The sequence below is a fragment of the Propithecus coquereli genome, unplaced genomic scaffold (genome assembly GCF_000956105.1).
Source record: "Propithecus coquereli isolate 6110/MARCELLA unplaced genomic scaffold, Pcoq_1.0 Scaffold4, whole genome shotgun sequence".
NCBI classification, from domain to species: domain Eukaryota; kingdom Metazoa; phylum Chordata; class Mammalia; order Primates; family Indriidae; genus Propithecus; species Propithecus coquereli.
Window position 1 is genome coordinate 11,266,228 of NW_012149729.1, and position 3,321 is coordinate 11,269,548.

Sequence of the window (3,321 nt, forward strand, 5' to 3'; positions counted from 1 at the left end):
ATTCTGTAGTTAATTCTGCTGCAGAAATATAAGTTTGATCCCCTTCTTCATAGACTGTTAGTTCAAGGACTAAATGACTTTCACTCCATAAAATTTTTCATATTGTTTCAAAAGGGAATGTGGGTGTTAACTTCATCCTTTTGCATAAATATAAAATGCCAACATAATACTAACAGCTGATACTGATTGATTGCTCACTGCTTGCTAGACACTGAGTGGTTTATATCAGTTTCCTCAATTGATGTATTACATTGGTATGAATACTTTTATTTGGTTTAATTGCACCCTTTTTTCTTGTGTCCTCTCTCTTGGGCCTTTCTCTGCCCTCTTTTTCTTTTTTCTATTCCACTATCCTTTTCCCACTCACCTTCAGTCCAAATTATTTAACTGCTGATTATATTATTCATGTTTCGGAGTTTCAATTTTAAAAAACAAGCATTTTCTTTGCTTAGGCCTGTCATTAGCTACAAACCAAACCATTGGAGAAAAATATAAAATCAGATTTTGTACTGAATTTCAACTGATTTAGTCAACATGGTTCAAGTGGTTTGTGTGCCTTAAATCAAAGAAACATGCGTTGAAGGAGAGGAAGTCTTCGAATGTGAACTGGTAGAGTCTCCATGAATACAGAATTTTTTGTAAAGAAATCTGTGACAGGAAATGGAAGAAAGAAAATAGTTTACGAAAGGTGTGGGTGAGGGGTTGGCAAAGCAAATGTGTAACACACAATATGGACATTTGCAAGGTATGCCTCAGTGCTTTGCGTTAATAATTTGCATATTAAGAAGTCACGAGTCTGCACGTTAATGAATCCCTAACTAGTCTCTGACACAATAGACTGATACGTCCCTGGAGAAGTCATTATGGCCTATCATGTCAATGATCGGCATATTAATGACTCTCTCAGAGGCTCATCAACAGGTAGCCTAACAGGCTTCCATTGAGTTTTTTTTTCATTTGCTTTTTAAATATATCCTCTCCTTCCTTCCTTTTGTAATGCTATTGTGAAGAATTGACAAAAAGGTGCATTAAGATGATTTTAATGTGTGACGTAAGTTCACAAAAGCATTCAATTTAGAAATAATCCTTTAAGACTTACTGAATTTGCCAGGAAAACTTTTTAAACGCAGTTAAATACAAAACCAGTTTGATAATAAGATTCTTATTTGGATTTTTATCACAAACCATCTAACCCAATTTACCATATTTCTCTTTTCTTTGGTACATTAATTTATGGTATGATTAGCATAAGTAGAAGAACTAGTTCAAAAATATGTTTATAAAATGGAATTGCTTGAAAATGAATATGAATTCCTACAGACTTCATATCATAGAGGCTGCAAAATACTTATAAAAACTAAAAAGCTGTAAGTAATAGGATAAAAAAATTTAAAAATATAGAGGAAATACTAGACATATATCTGATTGCATAGCAATCCAGAAATATGCCAGGGATCCAAAAATTGACTTTATAACTTTTAAATTTAAGATTTAAATAAAAGTAGTCACACAAGCAAGGCAGTGAGTATCATAAAATTCCTAACTTGCTTTGGCATGCTCTACCTTTTTGTAGTCCCGATTATTTTATTTAATATATCTGTTTTTTTTTTTTACAAACTTAAAGTCTATGGTCGACCACAGAAATATTGAAAATATTGAAGCATTGGTCTTCTAGTACTTTTATTGAATTATATACCGCTCCACCAGATTTACTCTCTAGATAAAGGGAGGACTATTGATACATGTTTGAAATTCTTTGTTAAGAGGCAGGAATGGGACAGAAACTTGGGGGAATGTTGGAGAAGTTTTGTACTTTGACCCCCATAAAAAATAACAAAGTAAACAAGGACATGAGAACATCACCACTTTGGGGAGCAATAGAGGGCACAGATGCTCAAGTGAGTAGTTGCAGTTTGATGCTCCGGGCTCACACCTGCCACCTTCAGTTTGGCAAGAGATCCTTCTCCTGAGAAGTGTCACTTCAGAATGATTTGATTGCAAAGTCTGCGAGTCTTCATTCCTTCGCTGAACCCTTCCAAACACACACTAGGACTATTACATTTAGGTTATCTTTTCTTAAAACAGTTTTCAAAACAAGGTATAACACAAACTCTGTAGAACTTGGATGTCAGAGCTCAGTATTTAACAAATCAAATAACTTAGGTGATGTTTACTGTAGATTTCAGAGAGAAAATGTGTTTAAACAGGTTTTCTTTAACTTCCGTTAACTGGCTCAGTAGCCATGACTCTGTGATAATGACTTTTTTACACAACCACCAGCAAATTAATATCATTATGAAGAAAATAATGGCCTAAACCTATAATCCTTAGGAAAAAAATATACACAGTAATACTCTGATAATTTTGGAAAGATGTAAGCAATATAAAGCTCTTAACACCCACTTTGTGGGGGAATCGTGGAGAACAGGAATGTCAGATTTCCGAGGTAGCAAAAACTCTCAGCTAGACAATCATTTCTTACCATTCATCTGCTTCGAGGGTGATGATTACTTCCTTTAAGAACTCAGGTAAAATAAGGTCTTCAGGACAATAAGTTTTAGAATTTTTTTCTGCTTTTCATCTGAGGTCTATTCTTCAGTTTTCCCAGGATCTGTCACTTACAAACATTCACATTTCTCTATGGATAGAATATATTTGACAGGTGATGGCAGAAGAGTTATTTGGGCAAGGTTCACCTATAAGTCTTCTTTGACTTAAAATTCATGAATTCTGCCTATAATTACATCCCATTTCAAAGGAACACACAATTTTTCTGGTTCACACTTGGACCTCAAAGATGCTATGTAATTATGCTAGATCCTCACAATTTAGTGTCTCTTTAGAAAGTATACCTCTGTACAGAATTGTACATGGTGCTCAATTCAGTCACAGAATTAAATCTAAAAGGTCTTTCACTGATTCCTTTGGGGAGCTAGAAAAAATAGTGCCCACACTTTGACATGACAAAGAAGATTTAGACCCATAATCCTTGGTAGAAACTGAAGAGTTAGAAAATGAAGAAACTTTGGAAAAGAGACTTACCGAAGAATTCTCTGGTAAGGTTATGTCTTTCAGTTGCTTCTTTCTCTGCTCTTGAAATTCCCTGCATCAAAAAGGCAAAAGATCATCGTTTTCAGTATGTTTTCAAGATCAAGTGCCAAGACAGTGGTCAGTATTCTAGTTTAGATGTTGAAATAGAGAAGATTTTTGAGAATGTTATAATTCAGCTTTATGCAAAACAGCAAAATAACTTGATAAAACCATCTGGTCACTAATATAGTGGTATATTCTTAGTTACGTGAATGCTTGAGCAGTTTACTA

At 34.4% G+C, this 3,321-nt stretch overlaps 1 protein-coding gene across 1 annotated transcript in view; it reads left to right on the forward strand.

The window, feature by feature from the left end:
- PPP1R3A (protein phosphatase 1, regulatory subunit 3A) overlaps positions 1 to 3,321 on the forward strand; it is a 43,495-nt gene that overhangs the window by 20,827 nt on the left and 19,347 nt on the right. The gene's annotated exons all lie outside the window — the stretch shown is intronic.